Source organism: Erpetoichthys calabaricus, chromosome 9 (assembly GCF_900747795.2).
Source record: "Erpetoichthys calabaricus chromosome 9, fErpCal1.3, whole genome shotgun sequence".
Classification (NCBI taxonomy): domain Eukaryota; kingdom Metazoa; phylum Chordata; class Cladistia; order Polypteriformes; family Polypteridae; genus Erpetoichthys; species Erpetoichthys calabaricus.
Window position 1 is genome coordinate 172,293,239 of NC_041402.2, and position 21,573 is coordinate 172,314,811.

The following is a 21,573-nucleotide window of genomic DNA, read 5'->3' on the forward strand; positions in this document are numbered from 1 at the left end:
ACAGCAGCTCTCTTACACTCAGGAGACCACAGAGATTCAACAACCTGAGGAGAAGTTGTTGCAAGAATAAGAGAGGGAATGTTTTGGCAGAGAGACTCTAGTGAAAATATTTAGGCACAAGTCAGTTGGATAAATTAAATGACAGGGACACCCAGTGGAGCCTGCGTGTTTCGCCTTTTCTCCAACCCACTACTGTGCTGCGCCTAAATATCCGTCAGTAGGGTTATCATTTTCACTAAAACGCAGAGAGTGCAACTTGCTGACAGCATTTCCTGTCTGTGACTAATTATTCTAATTTGTTTGGAAAATACACTAGAGATCTCCTTTCTGTCAGCTATTCGCAGATAGGGTCACAAGAGGAGACTTCTCCATGGGTCATTGTTTAACTGGAAAATTCCAGCATCTGGCAGAAGAAGGAATGGCAGACGTGAATGTCTGTCCTGTCAGGCAATTTGTGAAGAAGGTTGGAAAGACAGGGAAGCAGTCAGGTGAAAGAAAGAAAGAAAGAAAGAAAGAAAGAAAGAAAGAAAGAAAGAAAGAAAGAAAGAAAGAAAGAAAGAAAGAAAGAAAGAAAGAAAGAAAGAAAGAAATTTCTACCCCAATGCCTGTGTGTGTTTGTCTGGAGAGCTACAGGTGTACCTTGTCTATAAAATTACATGCTTTACAGCTTTCAAGCAGCCATAACACCCTGCTCTCTACTTCACTCAGAGCCCTCTTCAAATCACACTTCCCTCATTCTTCACTAAAGCCGAGCTGGAGGAACACCTGGGAGGCTTCAGATAAGACCTCTTATCTCCGATAATAAAAGTGCCTGAGGTTTTCCAACACAAAGCCTTCTCAAAAGCATCTGAAGCAGTTTGTGAGAGATGTGAAACCATGCTTTGCAGGCCATTCCATTACACAATAAAATCAAAGGAACAATGAACCTGCAGCTGGAATAACCCTGTGAAGTACATCATGGTGGACCCAGATCTACTACAAGGAGGTTGGTGGGGGGGTCGGTTTGGGCTGATGTTGGTGTATCGGGGCACTCATTGAGTGGCACATTATCATTAGGTTTGCCGGGACATTATACAAAATACAAAATTAAAGAAAACTGATTAATTTCGAAGCTTACTCCATAAAAAACAAAGGCAGTCATCTAAACAATATACAATAATAAAAAAAAAAAAAAATCACATCAAGGATATTGAACTGCAATAAGCACTCCTAAAAATTAGCTGCACTTTAATCTGCCCTTCTGATTTACTTTGCTATTCCATATTTGCTATATTCTTTCTTGATTTGTAAGGAGTCTTATAATGATACTGATTGTGATAAATGTACACAGATATTTAACGTGCCTTACAGAACTATGCAGACCCGTGACCACTCCTCTGCTTTTATTGATTAACAAATTCTAGAGTGATAGTCACATAGTTACATTTATTTAGCTGTTTTCTAGACACACAAAGCCCTTCACATAGACAGTGGGGAGCCACTGCAAATGTTTAGCATCCACCTGGAAGTTGTAACTGTGGCTATTTTTTTTTTTTTTGCACTAACCACACATTAGCTATTAGGTGGTGAAGGGGCGAAACTGATAGCCAACTAGAGACAGGGGATGATTAGGGGGCCAGAATTGACAAGGTCACAATGGACAATTTAGATAGAACATCAGGGTACATCATACCTTTGTTGAAAGATGCCCAGGTATTTTTATGAGCACAGAAAGTCAGGACCTCAGTTTTACACATCATCCAAAAGACGGCACCACTACACATGGATCCAAACAGTAAGTACCCTCTGCTGGCCTCACCAAACCTTCTTCCAGCAGTAACCCAGGCCTTTTCCCAGAAGGTCTCACATCCAAGTACTGGCTGGGCCCAAACATGCTTAGCTTCAGATGGATCGTCTGTTCTGAAGTCCAGGTGGTATAAATTGCAAACTAAAAGGTTGTTCTCTGTGAAGTTTGTATTTCAAAGCAGAGATATTCAAAAATATTATTACCTTTTTTTTAATGTGACTTTTTTATGTTAGAAGAAAATCTTATTCAGTTAAATTAGTGAATTGGTCTAGTGGTCTGAACACTTTTCCAAGGCACTCACTGATTTTAACATCCTTTTTCTTGAATCTGTGCAGGGTTCAGCCATATATTATATTCAATGCTTCCCTGACAAATAAAGCAAATATTCCTAAGTTAGATGATTGGTTTATTGATTGATTTGATAATTACATTTGTTTTGGGTTTGGTTGTAAAGCAGTTAAATCAGATGTATTGATAGCTTGACCGAAAACACTAAGTGAAAAAGAAAACTATGCATCAAGCATTCAATTCTATTGTATTTACTTACTCCAGATTATCAGTCAGTCTGAACCAATGTGCAAATCCATGGCTCTCTGACTCAAGGCAGGAATTTGTTTTGGATGGGGTACCAGTTAAAATAAGCTATGTTGTACCTAATTTATTGAATAGATTTAAAGGAAAATCTACGTAAACTTCTAAATTATAAATATTTATCAAAGAATAGTTTTTAAAATATGTGAAGGTGTCTGACTTTTGAGAAATTTTCATCTGTTGTCTGTATGTGCTATTTGTTCTTGTTTATGTAAATGTAAAAAAGAACACAAATTTCATAATTTCATTTGTAAACACAATCTTAAAAAATAAATAGCCTCCTTTTTTCAAAATAGAAAAAATACAATTTTTAAACCCACTTAATGCACTTCGGGATCATAGGCTACTGAAGCCTATATCACAGTAACACCAAGTGTAAGCAGGAAGCAGCCCTGGGCAGGACACCAGTCAAATGCAGTGCATACACCCAGACCGAGCCAGGTTCAAATCATCAATCAACCTGACAAACAGATCTCTGAGAATGTGGGAAGAAGAACGCATATGCTCAGCAAAGACAACTGCCTCGTGTGGGGTTCTAATCCAGGATGCTGGATAAGTGAGGCTGCAGTGTTAGCCACCATCCAAAGGTACGGTATACTTGTGTTTAAAAAAAAATGAACCAACAATACAGTTTACAAAAAAGGTATAAGACTGACAAAATTCAGAATGATAAATGTCTAGTGAGTCTTTAACTTCTAAATGAAATTCCTTGGATATCGTTTCACCAATTCATTTTAAAGTATATATGCCAGGCTGCTAACATTCAAAGTGTAGCGACAGACCTAAAAACAATGATGCATTGAACATAAGTACACGACAATTTCTTTTATTTTCAAATAATAAAAGCACAAAATTAATTACAGAAAGACCGATAATCTGATTCTTCATTTATTCTGAAAACAATCCAAAAAATGGTGCAGGGCTGAGTTACTTTTAAAGCTCTGTCAGGACTTAAACATCTGCAAAGCTTTATTGTTAAGCAGTTATGTGACTTAAAAAGCAAGTTGACAGTTCAGATGGATGACATACTTTAAAGGCAGAACTTGAAAGAACTAAAGGCCTGTTTGATAAGTTCACCTTGCTTTTGTTTTGTAGGAAGTCAGCTGAAAAGAAAGAAAGAAAGAAAGAAAGAAAGAAAGAAAGAAAGAAAGAAAGAAAGAAAGAAAGAAAGAAAACCCTGCAACCCCCATTGCCTGTGGGTAACTACAGATGTCACTTGGCTATAAATTGCATGTTTTTACTGATTTTTTGTTAAATCTCAGTGACCCGTCTGGTTTTCCTAACTCTTAACTGCTCCGCGATGCACCCCGCTCTTTGCTAACAGCAGACAACTGCGTTGCTTGCCAACCTCTCCAAGACACTGCGGCTCGTTTCAATACCACAATATTCACTGCCCATTCCTAACCATTGGTCGACAATATTAGAACAAGCCGCATCTCTTCTTAACTGTCGCTGTCAAGGGATGCTTTCTATTTATAAACCTAAAGCCTCGCCCCCAGACGGAGCTTGCGGCACACACGCGTTATTACTGCACGCACACACACACACACACACACACACACTTTACTGATAACTCGCAGAGAGTCAACTCACACACGTGCATTTGTGGGAAAAAGACTCCCTTGGAAACGCACACATACACATGATAGAGAACGAACTACAAATGTGATATAACCTTGCAAATTAACACAGTCCTCTGAGAACCCAACACTCATAGTGCTCTTATCCCCGCACCTCTGCATTGCTCACAGGATTCAAGCAGCTTGCAAGCCCTCACACTCGGGCAAGCAGAACTCAACTGTCCGTGTGCCATGCCTGAAGGCACTGGAGGCTGAAACAGGTGGTGCGACGTACGGTGGCGCAGTAAGTAGCGTCGCCGACTCACGTAACAGTACAGTCATTATATGTGTGCAGTTTACACATAATGCCCAGGCAAGTACACCGGTCTCTTCCTTTATCTAGAGAACTATGATGAGTTAAGTAACAGTGTTAAATGGCCCCAGTGTGATCTTTGATGGACCACCAACCCGTTCAATTGGTTGCTATGCTTACATCGGAACCTTCCAGAACACATTCTGATTCTTTACGACACTACTAGAAAATGAAAACGTTTAAAAAGGATTACATTTGTTTTACTTACATTTTTCTTGAATGTTAGATGCTTGCCTACCTATGTAGATACTTGTGAGGTGCTGCGCTCCTCCTCGCCCACTCAGGTTTTCTGATGAATGGCATCTGGTGATGTCTACTTTGTATGGCATCAAATATCAATCCAGACTCCTTTCATGTGTACCTTCTAGCTGGTGGAATGAGCTGCCCACCTCAATCTGAAATTCTGACTCACCTCAGGGCTAGATTAACCATTAGGCAAAACAAGCACATGCGTAGGGCATCAAGGGATGGGGGCTACCACAGACATTTTCCATTGCTGGATTTACCAAGGACCATATGGTGCACAACTGCAAATGGTGCAGGTGAACCAGGTTCCACAAAAAGGGGCTTCAACAATAAATGATAAAATTGCATAAATGTACTGTATGTACAATAATAAAATAGTAATAATATAAGTTCTGCGGTGGGTTGGCACCCTGCCTGGGTTTGGTTCCTGCCTTGTGCCCTGTGATTGATTGATAGATAGATAGATAGATAGATAGATAGATAGATAGATAGATAGATAGATAGATAGATAGATAGATAGATAGATAGATAGATAGATAGATAGATACTTTATTAATCCCAAGGTGAAATTCACAACACACCTGTGTTGGCTGGGATTGGCTCCAGCAGACCCCCATGACCCTGTGTTTGGATTCAGCGTGTTGGAAAATGGATGGATGGATAATATAAGTTAATGTATTCAACACAATTAGAATCTGGCAACTGCCACATGGCCCACTGACACTCACGTGATCGTTCTGATCTTAGTCATATTGGCTATCCTGTTTATAATTGTTTATATTTTGAAATAGATTTATACGGGAGCACCAACATATTTTCAGTGCTTAGGGCCTCTAAATGTCTTAATCCGGCCCTGACTCCCTTAAAGTGTTTTAAGAAACATTTGAAGACATTCTTATTTCATAGATTTCTGTCTAACTGGCAGCTGTTAGGTCTTTGTAACCTAGGAATTGTAACTAACTTGTGTTTTGTCCTGAGTTCTTCTCTTGCAGTGATCAATTTTGTAAGCTTGTCCTGTATCACTTGTTCTAAACAGTCCCCCAGACTGACATTTACTCAATAATGTCTGGAATGATGCCATTTTTAACATATTGTTAAATGCAGAGAGAAAACAACTCAGTCAATTACTGAAAACTATCCAGATTCTCCAGATTTTTTAAAATACTCAAGGAACTTCAGGGCCTCCATAGGTGACACAGCCTAATGACCTGACTATACAAGTTACTTATGAACGATTGTTTTTTATGAGTGGCTATGGAGTTACTGCTTCATCTTTGACTTGAATATGGAGCACTGTTACACCAGAATACAACGTGATATCCAAAATGTAATTCCCTATTCTTCACTTTCACATAGGCAATTGACTTTACGCTTTATTCCATCTATAATCCCATAAATACTATTATATATTTATATATATTTTATGTTTATATATCTGAAACTCATTATGTGATATCATCTACTCTTGCACTTTGCTCTGTACTTGTAATATTACTGTTGCACTATCATATTGTATTGAGGATTACTTGTGTTCTGTTCTGTGTATTGTATTGTATTTACCTCCTGTTTTTTGACACCCACTACACACCCAGCCTACCTGGAAAGGGGTCTCTCTTCGAATTGCCTTTCCCGAGATTTCTTCCGTTTTTTATCCTTACAAGGGGTTTTTTTTTGGGAGTTTTTCCTTGTTTTCTTAGAGAGTCAATGCATGGGGGTCGGGGAAAAGACAGGGCCTGTTAAAGCCCATTGCTGTACTCCTTGTGTGATTTTGGGCTACACAGAAATACATTGTATTGTATTGTATTGTATAACAATTCATATCATGTTTTTGGTTCTGAAACTGCTACACATAAAAAATGATTGGTGGCGCAGTGGGTAGTGCTGCTGCCTCGCAGTTAGGAGACCTGGGGACCTGGGTTCGCTTCCCGGGTCCTCCCTGCGTGGAGTTTGCATGTTCTCCCCGTGTCTGCATGGGTTTCCTCCGGGTACTCCGGTTTCCTCCCACAGTCCAAAGACATGCAGGTTAGGTGGATTGGCGATTCTAAATTGGCCCTAGTGTGTGCTTGGTGTGTGGGTGTGTTTGTGTGTGTCCTGCGGTGGGTTGGCACCCTGCCCAGGATTGGTTCCTGCCTTGTGCCCTGTGTTGGCTGGGATTGGCTCCAGCAGACCCCCGTGACCCTGTGTTCAGATTCAGCGGGTTGGAAAATGGATGGATGGAATGGATTTGTATTACACCATTAAACATGCTATTTTTTATTTAATATATGAAATAAAATTACAAATATGATGGCATATAAACATATCACTTACTTTGATTCAATAACCACAACAAGCTCTTTTTTATGGTATAAAATGCATTAATCAAACTACTACAGTATAAATTAACTTTGGAACTTGATGGAGCTATTATATATTCTCATTTATAAATGAAAACTGATTATCAATCTTAAATGTGTATGCTCTGCTTTTGCATGTGCACTGTTAAGAATACTAGATCTTTACTACCACTTTATTAAGTTGTGTGGTTTATAACAGGACCACTGCTTGATAAGGAGCCATTTTCATTCTGTGAAAGTTTTTTTGCTAATGAAGTTGGTTCTTTGAACTTTGACAGGTTCCTAATATGGTGACAAAACAGAAATCTTTAATCTATGGTAAGCTACCTAGCAAGATACTACAGATGAAGGAGACCTGAACTTGGCCTGTGTTACGGTATGCAGTGAGACACCTTTTATAATTATGAACTCATCAGTATTTCATAAATCTGTTATAGTCTATACGTGGCTTTTTATGGAGTCTTTTACATATCTAAATAAATAAAGGTTCTTTCCAGAACCTTAATGAGGCCCGTTGTTTTGGGAACCAAGAATGTTTCTCCTGTGGCATTGGTCAGAAGAACCACTTCAGCACCTTTATTTTTTAGAGTGTTAATGGCGCTGCAGTTCAGGGGTCATTGTTCCTGCCTCACAGATGCAGCAGCCAGGGTTTGAATCCTGTGCCCAGTTGTTCTTCATGTAAGATCTGTATGTTTTCTAAATGAAGATGAGCTTTCATCCCGATTTAACAAACTCTGGCCAGGTTAATTAGCATTTTTTAAATTGGCCCTTTCTGCAATAGACTGCTACTCAGTTTAGGGTTGTTTCCTGTCTTGTGGCCAGTGTACAGTATGCCCCCTTGAATCGGATTAAGCTGAGGTGAAAATGTTATGCCAAGTTATTTTGCCTGTTTTCCTCAGGCATAGCTGCCTAATTCCAGACTATTTCATTCACAATTCCATCACTATTGTCAATTAAACATAAGGAGAATGTTCACTTTCCAAACAGACAATGGAATGGTCAGGATTTGTGCTCAGACTGTGGAAGCTCTTAAGCAGCAACAGTAGCCAAAACACCATCATGCTGCCCCTCCACAAACATACATTCATTCATTCAACAAATGGATGCTTTGATCAGAATTTGGAGGAGGTTGTTTTTTTATTCTGCACACACATTTGAGAACTCTTTAGTGACAGTACAGACCAGAATTCATTTTCAGTGAGAAAGTGATATTGTTAAGTTTATTTATATGGAGAAGACACCCAGTTCTCCTCCTACTATTTTCAGCCTTTCCTCCTTGTAGTCCCTGCTCCAAGTGCAAAGGAAACTGTTGTCTCATTCTCATCTAACAGTTTTGCTCTGCTGTTGCTTTAGAAAAACAGAGAGTACCCCTCAGACATGTAGACTAAACCAAATCTAAAGAAAGCCTTTTGCTATCCCCACACCCGCACCCCCTCCCCAGCCTACTTTCATTTCTCAAAGCAGATGAATCAAAACCCAAACTGTAAATGTGGCTCCAATTTGAATTTCAATGGCACTCGGCTACAAAATGTTTCAGAGCATTGGGTTTAATTGGACCGCACACCCTCAGAGCTCGCAGAGAATGAGGCATCCGTTGCTGTGTCAGCACAGTAATGAAACCAAAAAAAAAAAACTATGCAGAAAAAACATTCAGGCAAGGAGAGACATGTCAACGCAACAGCAGAAAATGTGCAACTCTATCTGAATCCGTTTGACAGACTCTCAGCTGGAAAGCTGAGACCCAGGTGATGATTTGCCTTGCTAATAATGTATGTATATAGGTATGCGTGACCGCTTACAACAAGGTGGCCTACATTCTCTTCTCTTTGGAGTCTGAGGTCCTTCATATTCTGTAATTATAATGAGACACAGAGAACCTTTAATTCTGTATCTACCCCTGCTGGTACACAATATTCCACTTTACTAAAGTACTTCAAGGATGGGGATTTTTGAAGCACTTGTCTGGAAATCAAAACCATAAATGGTGATGTATTAGGTGAGCAAGGGTGCTTACACACCAAGAGTAAAAAAGAGACTGGTCAGAAGGAGCTACAACAATAATAAAGATGAACCCTGGTGTCTTGAAATATCAACTTTGATAGCAAAGTGGCCAAAGCTTCTCAATTACAAGCCTGACAACATTTTCTGTGAAGTTTAGACATTCTGAATTTATCCAATTGTATTTTTTTTCTCCAGGGAATTACAATTCTTGCTATCTTCTAAAGAAATGTTCTTAGCTGACGTGTTGACTCTAAATTGTGGTGGTGAGAGTAAGTGTCGAGTGATTGTGAACTGGTTATCCATTGCACAGTTGATTCCTGCCTTGCATCTCTGACTCTGGCTCTCTTTAAACCTGACTTGCAAATTACAGGTTTGGAAATTGGATGGATAGATGACTAGAATTTTGGATATGAAGTACTGACCAAGAATATCCCTGTCATCTAGAACATTCTGTTTGCAAGAATTCTGTACTGGACTTTGCGTTTGGAACTCCATTAGCCACTATAGCAGAGAGGCAGTCAGTCAGCCTGTATGTGATGGCATGTGAGTACAGATTCTGTCCTCAATACAGTAGACAGATTGAGCTGCACAATCTGGTCTTTATGCAATCAATCATTTAATATATGACAGAATAACCGGTCTCTCTGTTTGCTTATGGGTTGAAGAACAGTTTTGATGAGAACAGTCAATTCTGCCTAACTTATTGTGCTGCTTATGATTTGGTATCAGTAACGCTGAAGTTCCCCTGAACTGATTTGTTCAAAATGAAAACATTTCTAGCATACTGAGGACTGTAACTTGAATGTTAAGTTGAACAATAATTGGTTAATCTACTTACAAGTTAAATGCGACATCAATTAGTAAAAAAAATATGCAGACAGAATTTTAACTTCACTATTATACTTTCATCTAGCGTATGGAGAAAGTAACAGTTTTAGTTTAGGCTTGGCTTTCCAAAAGAATCTCCTGGGGCAAACGGTATGTTTGTGACAAGGGATTTATATTTTTGCTTTCGGTGCAGTGATATTTCCATCCTTCCCTGAGTTCATATTAGTGTGACGTTATGACTCATTTCTACTTGTGCTTCTTCTTGGCATGATTCTGCCCTCCCATTTCAATTCAGCTTCTTCTGCCCAGTCCACTCACTGCCTCTTTAATACTGCGGGACTTCTGGCTGTCTAGTCACTGCAGATACTGAATAGCTCAGACACGCCTATCATCGCTGGACAGATGCTTATAAATAATTGGTCTAAAAGACAAAATGGTTACCCCATCAGCAGAAAAAAAGATAACCTCAGCTATGATTGAAGTGACTTGTATAGTGCAATGTTTCTTTAAACTTTTCCTTTTTGAAATGACTAAGTTCCGCTGTCTTGGTGCTTCATTTTCAGACAGGAAAGGGGATAAAGTTTCGTGGGGAAGCAGAAGTAAGTCTCCCCTCAAGCAGCCCTGTGCCTCCACTTACCAAGAAATGCAGAGCATCACAGAAGACTACAAACTCTACAATGTACAATAAAGTCTAGCTGAAGTGGCACAGTAGTGCAGTGGTTAGTGCTGCTGCTACCTCATCGATCCACCAATCTAAGTTTGAATACCAGAACTGCTTTCTGTCCATAAAGATTTTGCATATTCTCCCCATGTCTGTATCATTTATCCATCCACATCCTCAGTGATGTGAATGTTAGGTTAATTAGAAATTCTAAAATGGCCTAAAGTGAATGCGACTGTGTATGATAGTGTGCCCAGTGATCTACCAGAACCTTCTCCAGGGCTGTTATCCTGACTTGCATCAAGTCTACTAGAATGCGTTTTAGCTGATGCCTTTGAAAATGTTTACAGTACAATTCAAATTTGCATTTTTATTCCCACACTGCATAATATTTGAATTGTGATCGATCATAACTGCATATGATAAATGAATCTAGTTTATTATTTACTTTCAGAACAAAAAAACAAAATGTACCGTTATTAGATTTTTTATTTTTGTTCTTATCCTTAATCTATCCCTGTTTTTGATTTTATTATATCTAAGGTCACATACAGGTACAAACATCCACAGATCCATAGGTTTACTGTCCTTTTTTGCTGTTAAATGTCACAGCATCTTATGTGGAGACCTGGAAATTAGTAGGTACACTGGTACCACCCAATCATGTATTGTACATATGCAGTTAAGATGGAGAATGGACATGGTTGAAGATTTCAACACCACCAAGTCAGAAGTTTTCTTCCTTTTTAAATTTTCTTCCTTTTTAGCCATTCTGGTGTATGTTTACACTATAGTGTGTGTGTGTGTGTGTGCTGCACATACACTACCAGTCAAAAGTTTTAGAACACCTCAGTGTTTTCAGTTTTTCTTCAAATTTAATCAGTTGACATGCAATGAATGACAAAAAATGGTGAAAAGGTAAGCAGTAAACTGCCAGAGGTTTACACTTTAAGTTTAGGTTAAAAAGAACTGAAAAAAAAGGAAATTTCAGAATATTACAAACACTGCAGGTTTGACAGGGCAAGTGACAGTAGGAAAGCCAAAAACAAAATAGGGCCTTGAAATACCAGCTGTTGACTACTGCAGACTGGAAGAATGTCTTATGGACTGATGAATCCAAATTTGAAATCTTTGGTTTATCACGCGGGGTGTTTGTATGCCATCGAGTTGGTGAAAGGAAGGTTTCTCAGTGTGTGACACCAACTGTCAAAACTGGAGGAGGAAGTGTGATGGTCTGGGATTCTTATGCTGGAGGAAATGTTGGTGACTTGCACAGAGTAACTGGCATTCTGAATCAATTTGGCTGTTATATCAGCAAAGGTGCAGGCTACTTTGATGGAACAAAAACCTGAATACAAGTTTATATACTTAATGATTCCCTGACTTATTTTTTATTTGTCATGGTTTATTTTATTATTTATTTTTTTATTTATTTTATTGTTTATTTATTTGTCTCTCTGGATCGGTTCGCAGCTGAGTGTGAAGCGGCTGGGATGGGAATCAGCACCTCCAAATCCGAGACCATGGTCCTCAGCCGGAAAAGGGTGGAGTGCCCACCCAGGGTTGGAAGCGAGATCCTGCCTCAAGTGGAGGAGTTCAAGCATCTTGGGGTCTTGTTCACGAATGTGGGAAGAATGGAGCGTGAGATCGACAGGCGGATCGGTGCAGCATCCGCAGTGATGCGGGCTCTGCATTGGTCTGTCATGGTGAAAAAGGAGCTGAGCCGCAAGGCGAAGCTCTCAATTTACCAGTCGATCTATGTTCCTACCCTCACCTATGGTCATGAGCTATGGGTAGTGACCGAAAGAACAAGATCGCGAATACAAGCGGCTGAAATGAGTTTCCTCCGCAGGGTGTCTGGGCTCTCCCTTAAAGATAGGGTGAGAAGCTCAGTCATCTGGGAGGGGCTCAGAGTAGAGCCGCTGCTCCTCCACTTCGAGAGGAGTCAGATGAGGTGGCTCGGGCATCTGATCAGGATGCCTCCTGGACGCCTCCCTGGTGAGGTGTTCCGGGCACGTCCAAACGGGAGGAGGCCCCGGGGAAGACCCAGGACACGCTGGAGGGACTATGTCTCCTGGCTGGCCTGGGAACGCCTCGGAATTCTCCTGGAAGAGCTAGAAGTGGCCAGGGAGAGGGAAGTCTGGGTATCTCTGCTCAAGCTGCTGCGACTTCGGATAAGCGGAAGAGGATGGATGGATGGATGTTTATTTGTTCTATCCCTTGATTTCATGAAACATTAAGGCACTAAACTGGGGGCAGCATCTATCCATTTATGTATTTATTTATTTAAGAACTTTTGTAAAAAGCCAAATTTCCCCCTGGGGACAAAAAAAGTTCTTTCTATTCTACCTATTTAAACTGCAGCAGGGTAGCGCATGTGTTGGCATGATTTCAAACAGCAGTTCCAAAAGTCCTGATATGAAAATACACTCAAAAAAAGAGCCAACAGTGGCTGATTCTACTTTTGTGATGTGAAAAAGATGCCAATGAAAATACAGAATACATAACTCGTCTTATCTTTTCATAGATTGCAAATAGCAGCTGACAGTCACACAGAATTTAACTTTTGAAGAAAAAATGCCAGGTTTGATTAATCCCTTTCTTATTATTTCGCCCTGATGGAAGGACCAAGATATGATGAGAGCTCCACTAGTTCATGGGCCCCTGTTCAATAATGCAGGCTGGATTCCATTATATGATTATAGCAACATTTTAACAACACAAGCTATCTGGAGGCTGTTGCTATAGCAAAACATTATTTCATGGCAGCAGTATACCTATTTAAAAATGAACATTCTCAGCAGAATAATGTTCTATGCCACAAGCTTAAGAAATTTCTGGAATAGTTTCTTGAATATAGATGCGAATTCAAATTAAATAAGTTATCAAATAGTTAAGCATCTATGGGATAAAATGAAACAAACCATTTGAAGTAGTACTTGACCTACAGCTAATTTAGTTGCCTTGGCCGGTATTCCTATTCTGCAATTGAAACACCTTGCTGAGTCCATACTGTTATTCCATGGACCAACATGCTGTCAGGCCGTCTTGTGTTAGGCGTACGTGTGTACCTGTGTAGGCATCAATTCAGTGATTTTTTTTTTGCATTAGACATTCAACCAAATTTGAACCTTATCCAAGGTTTGTCCCTGCATTACACCCTCTGCTGCCAGGATATGCCTCATCCCAGATGACACTGAACTTGACAAAGCTGGCATGGATATTTACTAATTGTTTTTGTTTAGCTTCATATGTACTATAATATTAAAGTCTTAGAGCAAACTTGGTGTGTAATTACTAAAGAAAACCTAACCAGGCTATGTGGAATGGTGGCTAAGGTTTTGGACTGTAACCCAAAAGGCTTTTGGTTCAATGTCTAGCACTTACCCAATGGGAGACTGGGAGAAATTCACTGGTCTGCAAATGTAACAAAAAGATTTCAAGAGCAGAGTTTAGGAAGACAAAGTGAGGAGATTTTCCTTGCACTCTTTTTTGTGTTTTACTCTGACTGATTAAAGAAATGTGTTTAATGATGCAAAAAATTAACTTATCACTCACTTATCAGCTATGTTTCCAAAGAACAGTGGTTAAACATTGGAGAAATGAGTTTTTTATAATGGTTTGTAAAGTGTGCTATACAATGCACACAGTGTGCTAGTAGATGATAAACCAGCTGACCGAAGCGATGCGTCTGTTATGCACTTAAAGGCTGATGTCCCAGAATTGTTTGTTTGGACAGAAAATTTAGACCAATGAATCAGAGCATCTTGGATTGGTAAAATGTAATCAGGCAGTAGACATTGAAATGTCAATTTCTGAAGTGACCAAAGGTATGAAGAATACATGAACACTAAGACACTAAACAATTCACAGGCATCACGGCACTACCTGGATGAAGTAATCAGGACCAATGAAGTTGTGTCCACACTCCACATTTGCCATGTGGTTCTGGAAACACTGTTTTGGAAATAAGAGTGCTGCCTTGATACTGAAGCAGGTAATAATACCAAGATTAGTGACATGCGAGTTATCATATATTATTCCAAATCAGATGCAACTTCTGCAGCTCTGACTCATTTAGATTTTTATCACTTAATGATACTGGACATACTTAAAAGATGCTATTCACCAGAACTGCTTCAACAAAGTTGAACTGTAAAATACAAGCAATTTACAGACGCACATAAAGCACTTTCACCCTTTGATTTTGCTCAGTTGATGCCCTCTGCTTTTGTGTTGTCGGCCTTACCGTACACATCCACGCGCCTTAAAATTTTGAAAAAAGTTTGACTTTATTTATTATAATTAATTTTTAAGACACATTTGTTTAAATGGGAAGAAGTACCTTATAATTCTTTATATTTTTTAAGCTATTGTTAGGCTTAGGACTGAAGTGATTTGTGCCGTTTAAAAAATTGCACTATTTACTTAAATACAGAACACAATGTTTTTAAATAGAAAATCCAATACATTAAGCCCCATCCCTGCATAACATCTTAGTTTTTTGAATAATAAAAACAGTCTTCCGTTGCACCTTCACTGCACAATTTCTTTATCTTGGGATACTACTAAATAATATTTCAATATCTTTTATTGTATGATTGCCCACTCCTAACCTCCACTTAAGCGCTGACTAATCTTCTTCCTTGGAGTAGCCAGCATTAACACCACATGCTGAAAACAAATACTTTTCTAAAATCTTCTCAAGTATGTCATAATCAGCAATACACTGCTGTAACAGTCATGATTGCTAGCTGCTGTGCTCACATTGCCATTTCACACCTTCACCATGATACCAATGATCATCACCTCCCACACTGATTTTCTGCCTATAGGAGTTGGCTGGTGGTTTGCACCGTGGTGCCCCTATGATTACTGGCTGCAGAATGAACACAAGATTGACAGTACACTCGGACTTTCCTACTTTCCTCCAGATGTTTTTTTTTTTTTTAACAGAGTAATGTAAAAACAATCATGCATTGCCTCACGGGTTATCATCTATACTTCTGATATCTTCACCTTCACTCTTTTGTGTCAACTAAACTTTTATTGTCAGTCATGCAATACATTAGAAATGAAGTTGTCCTATCAATGACTATTATAAGAAGACATGGAGAATGAAAACAACCAGTGTCCATACCAAACTATATTTGAGCTATACCAGCTAAGGAGTATAGGTCTGTTTCAGTGAGCAAAGAGCACTACTGTCAGTCAAAATCACACACTGATAATATTTCATACAGTAGATATGCAGGCTATACTTTTAGAAAACATACTTGGACATGTTTTGTGTGCAAATTGTATCCAGGAATCAACCAAAGTCAATGGTGTCATTGGTGCTGGTGGTGGGAGTCCTCTGATCATTTATGAGCCCCTCCACCCCATCTAATGGACTTAGGGTTCCATCTCCTGATCTTCAAGAGCCCAGTACCCCTGCCTTCCATTTTATGTTCTGACATGCATGGACAACTGCTGGAAAAACTCCATGGGGGGGAGCCTCCGCACCCACAAACCATTCTTTGACTTGGCAAAAAATTCATAAAAGTAACCCTAATAACCACTAAAGCTAGCAATATGTCTAGTCATCACTATCAAAGATACTGGAACTAAAATGCTGTGCTCTGAAAACCTGCCATGAAGATATCAATTGATCATTTTACCACTCTGCACAGGAGTAGGATGTGAAAAACAATTGGAGGTACAAATCTGGGGGAAAATAATTTGCAACTGATGCACAGCAGATATGAATATATCAAGTAGGTCTCATGCTCTCTTGTGTTTTCATGTTGCACCAGTCAAGTATGTGAGCATCGGGCATATTGCACCGTTTTAGGTTCTCTTGATGTACATACACGGAATGATATGTGTGTCACAAAACCTTTAACACAATTTCTGTTTGATCTAGAATGTCTTTCTGGAAGACTACTGATGTCACTTTCTCTCTCGGCATGTTAGCTCTGCCTGTTCTGCTTTCAGACCAGACTGAAACTGAACCAGACTTCCAGAAGGATGTCAACCTCAAACATCTGTGAGCATTTATTTCCTGTTTGCTTTCTCATTCTCACCACTGAACATTAAATGGACTTCACCTTGGTGTCCCAAACCTTTATCTATTTCTCTTCTTCATTTTTACACACTTTATGATGTTGTATTACAGCACTATAAGTGGGCCAACTGTCCATGTTTCTAAACAGACACTGTGTTTTAAATGTTGCCAGGAAAACCTCTTACATCAAATCAACAGTACTTGAGTTAAATTATTAATAATATTAAGCGTCTACAGGACAAATTGCTAGAATAATGTCTTTACTTTGGTGTAACAAGAAATTGTTTGCATTGGTCAATTAGAAAGTACCTCAATTAAATACACTATGCAAAGATAAAGGTAGGTGGACTGCTTTTTATAGTCCATGCAAAAATACATTTCATTATAGATGTCTGATCTCTTTACAATCTGTCATAAGAGGTTGTATTAAGGTCACTAGATGTCCACATGAATTCCACAAAGTCTATCATAGTAAATTTATTCAGAGGCAGGCCAGCAGTCTCAACATATGAATACAATTTCGTAGCTATTCAGCTCTCTCATGTTTAAACACACAGGGCAAACTCCCCAATGTCAACTTTTCATCTCGAAAAATTCTCCATCAAAACAAAACAAATCTACACAAACCTTTGGGGGCCTGCTTGACGTTAGTCCCACATCACACTATCGAAATGAAAAACTTAACACAATAATGAGGGCAGAAATAAAGCAAACAACAGTGAAGCACTGACAAGCCTCTTATCAGGTGTGAAGCAGTAATAGAAAGTAAGCCGTGCCACTCAAAATCTCAGCTGGATGCCAACCAAGTAACCGGGAAGCTTCAGATCAATCTATCTGCCTCCTATTACAACTTCACACCTGACACTGGGATGCATACGGGGTTTGTACAAATAGACATTGATGTTTATGCAATGAAAATCTATCTAATTGGTAATATAGTTTTATAATAAGATGGCTAACACCTCTGCACCCTTTGAGTCTGTGCTTCAGCTTTCATAAACCATAAGTATGACACTTTCTGTTTAAGGTTTGATCAGATTTGATTTTTTTAATGCAAAAATAATGCCTCACTTCAGACTTACAATAACTCACTAAACAAGCATCACTCACCTCACCTTATGCCCCACAAGCAAAATGAGTACATCACTCGGCAAAACGTTTTGTGATGTGTCTGTCCAGGTCAAGTGTAGAGAAAAAAACAAACGAGTAAAAAAAAGCAAAATATCTCCTTATCAGTGTGGACAGCCTCTTATAGCTGACTGCCATATTAGGTTAATGGCCGGGTCTGTGCCTCACTACGCCACTCATTTCAATAAGTGAAGTGCCAATAATACAAACAAATATGTTTATCCTAATACTGCACTAATATAGCCTGTGGCACTCAAATCGGCTCTAATGTTATTAGGAATTATTGATTTCTGAAAGAACGATGATGAAAACCTACCAATAATGCAGTGTATGTAATCCACACATTCTGTTAAAAAATAATAATGGATATTTTATATCATCCTTTCCTCCAGAAAAGAAGCTTTACTCTGGGGGAGTTATCGGCTAACCAAAACCCTAGCAGCAATGCCCGACATCTGAAAATGCAGCAAGCAGGATTTTATACACTTTAATTGTCACTCGGCAGACGATTGTTTGATCCATTATACCCAAGACATAAACTATACTGGTGTATGCTTATTCTTCCTCTTGTATATTTAGAAACCATACCGAAAATGTGTGGTTGTAATAAAGCTCTCAATGCCTAACTAAAGTTAAACTAAAATGTAAGCAAGCAAGTGTAAATTTGACTTCAAAAGGCAGGCTGACATGACGTAAAAGGCAGGATGAACACACATCAGCCATACACATAAATCACTTGTTGTGTTTCTTAATCCTTTTCTAAAAGTAGTCCATCATGACAACCCTAGAAGGCTGTTTATAGGATAGAAAAAAAACAATTTTCCACAATTGGACAAGACCAGTTTTCAATGTCCCTCTTGAAAATAAAAAGAAGATGAATATAGGCAGTTATGAGTGGTGGTGGCTCAAAACTAACGCTTATTTTGAAAAACTAGAACAAAGTTCAGAGTCTAAAACTTTATTTTTTATAGAGTAACCTGTTAGCCCTTATGTCAATTTCCTGTTGAATTTAAAAAGGTGAAATCTCAAAGTTCTACAGTTATTAAAACAGAACAAAAAACAAAACAAAAAAAAACACATAGTATGAGATACAAAACTCATACGAGCAGAACACTTGCATCCCTGGAAATGGCAATAACAATGACAGATGAAATTTAGGAATACATATTACATTTACAATCTTTAATATCAGAAAGTACTGAAATAAAACTGAAACTTATATTATCTAATGGGCAAAAATCACCCCTAATTCACATGCAAAATGGATTGGTACACAGCCCCCAAAATGCAAAGTGACTAAAACTAATATTGACATTTGAGGTATGAATATTTGTGCAAGCAGCATGTTTTAGTTTTGATTGCTACTTACACATCACTTTTTTCTCTTTCTTGTTGTGTGTAATAATTTTTAAAAAAACATAAAAATGTGTATGGATCATTTGTAATCAAGCAAAGTTTGGAAAACGTTCTATAGGCATGGTTGTGTATGTGTATAAAAACATATAAAATATTCTATTACCCATACATTAGTTCATTTTAAACACTACAGCCCATTCATTCATTTTGCATGCCCTAATAGGTGCCCATCCATCACAGAGCATGCCCTCTTACACACCCACAGTAATTCACATAAGGCAGATTTACAGTTGCCCCACTCTTAAAATTCAAAATGCCAGTGTAGTTCTTCAGGGTGATGCCATAGGGGAACCACATTTGGCTCCCAAAAGACCCATCTAAATGAAGGCTTCAGAAAGAAACTTTATTTTAGATCTGTAACAGTCGCCATACAGTAAATAACCATGAAGAGATGATAACAGACTTGTGAAACTTGAAGCACAAACACCCAACTTCAAATGCAAAGAACCCTCCCCAGAATGAGATAGTGTTTTGTCAAGCAATACTTCTACAAGACGCAACACAGCCCAAGAAAGAACCATAAAATGCCATTAAATAATCAGGATTTTTAAGCCTAATTAGCACATACATAGGATGAATACACATAGTGTAACCAAGCCCCACATACATGTGACAAACATGGACGTGAACCCAAGACACTGTAACTCTACATTACCTGGCCATATGGCCACAAGTTACAGTTACAGCTGATGAGAATTTCCTTAGAGCTATAAAGACTTCAGCTAACATGGAAAACTTATTAAAAATGCTTTTCCTTGGAACATACTCTGAATTTATTGAAAAATACATCATATTTCTGATAAGAAAGAAGCTCTAGAACTCATAGCTAGCGCTTGGAGTACTGAGAAAAGCGCTATATAAATGTAATGAATTATTATTATTATTATTTATAGCGGCAGACTAACATCCTTAGGCATGTTTAAAACAACAATCCCCATCTAAAGGAACATGAAAGCCTGAAAAGCATAAAAGAAAGTATGTTCTAAAATAGAGTGCACTCAGAAAACAATAGCCTTAACTATAACAACCCAATGTGAAGACAATAATGTGATAAATTAGACAATAGCTTGAGTAAAGAAAACATTGAAAACCAAACGTTGGTGGCAATGTGACTGATTGAAAGGCAATGCTGTAGTCGCATTTAAAGATAACAGCGCGATTTAGAGGCAAACTCTATTCTAAGCAATCGTTCAGTGTGACTACAACAGATATATTGACAAGCAACAAATCAGTCCAAAAACAATAGTTCGAAGACACTGAAATTTGAAAAGTAATGCTAAGATCACAATATCAGCTTCGTTTGAAGGTGGCGGTTAGCATTACAGGTAAAGGGCAAACATAAAATATCTTAAATAATCCATAGAAGGTAAATGAATCTATACATATAAGTTTGATATAAAGGCAATTAACTTCCAATAAAAGCATCAAAGAATTAAAAAGCCAGAACTTACAAAGGTAACAATCTGAGCCAAAGCTAATTTCTGAACCAAAAAAAAAATGTCATGGCACTTTTACAACAGAAAATGTCTTTGAACAAAATAGAGTGTTCTTCTATGAAAGGTTTCAAAATAAATTCAAAAGCTGCTTATCCCCTAAGAAAAACAAAGCATTAAAGGTTTAAAAGGTTCTTTTTCTTGCAACAGAAACTTGTTTTGACAGTTTTAAGAGATTTATAAAGAGGCGAAACCAAAAAATGTGTAATAGCAAAAGATAAAAAACAGACAGTTATTCAGTTTTCTACTATTCACGTTAACAATTTAAGGCAATGACAGTTGAAGCTGTATTTGATAGATAGATAGATAGATACTAGGAAAGCAAACTACCTCAAATTTCTTTGCAATTTTCCCTGTATAAGCCATATAAGGTGTAACTACGAAGACTAAATACTAAGGGGAAAAAAAAGTATTATTATTATTATAAATGGATCTTTAAGGTAAGACAAGCACAATTAAATTCACTATAACATAGAAAACTCAATCGATAGGTCTGTATGAACTGAACACAACTAAAGAACAGAAAACACTTTCAAAAAGAATGGGATCCCATGAATAGATTTACACTACAGATTTATACATTTAAAATAAAATCCGTTAGGCTGTTAATATATGAACACACACATATATATGGCAAAATTTTGAATACTTTCTTGCAATGAGTACGTGTCTGCTACCTACGAAATAAAAAGAAATAACTAGTGGGTACTCGGGCACGGTTCCTTTGCGGGACGGCTACAATTTTACATTCGTTGTGTTCTTCATTATTAAATGAACGGCAAATAGCTGACTCGATGGCTTGTGTTGGGACATCAAGTAGGTGATTGTCACCTTATGATAATTGTTCCATTGTTGCATTTAGACAGTGTAATTACAGGGCAGAATGTCTCAAGCGGAAAGAAACTGCAAATGTCGCGACTAGTGAGACATCTGTATAGAGTGACATAATGTTATAATTAAGGAATCGTAAAAGAAGAACACGAATTTATATAACATGGCTATATCTCTGAACATAACCGTAAACAATTTTACAAAGGGCCGGAGTATGCTTGTTGAATTTATCAAAGTTCCGCTATATAAAAAGCGCTTCGCCAATGAACTGCAATTGA

At 38.3% G+C, this 21,573-nt stretch overlaps 1 protein-coding gene across 3 annotated transcripts in view; it reads right to left on the reverse strand.

The window, feature by feature from the left end:
• Window positions 1-21,573, reverse strand: part of robo3 (roundabout, axon guidance receptor, homolog 3 (Drosophila)) — a 407,285-nt gene that overhangs the window by 167,346 nt on the left and 218,366 nt on the right. The gene's annotated exons all lie outside the window — the stretch shown is intronic.